This window comes from Mirounga angustirostris, unplaced genomic scaffold (genome assembly GCF_029215605.1).
Source record: "Mirounga angustirostris isolate CCGP_5_RB_7025 unplaced genomic scaffold, mMirAng1.0.hap1 SCAF_13, whole genome shotgun sequence".
Taxonomy (NCBI): Eukaryota; Metazoa; Chordata; class Mammalia; order Carnivora; family Phocidae; genus Mirounga; species Mirounga angustirostris.
Window position 1 is genome coordinate 61901541 of NW_026991721.1, and position 257 is coordinate 61901797.

Consider the following 257-nt stretch of genomic DNA (forward strand, 5'->3'; position numbering starts at 1 on the left):
ATGTCTGATCTGAAGATGTTGGAAAATATACAGCCTGAGTCGAACGTACCGAGTTTAAGGAAAGTTAAGGCTCAGAGAGGAGCTATAACCTGTGAAGGTCACAGGGTGGCAGAAATGGGTTTAGAAACTTTGCCTGTTCATTACCCTGCCGCCCCTCACTAGTAAACCCAGGTCAGCTCATTTAGCTTTTCCTTTTGCTCAGCCCAAATGTGCCGTTTTTGACTGTTAACTTTTTCCACTCTGAAATCTCGGAGCAG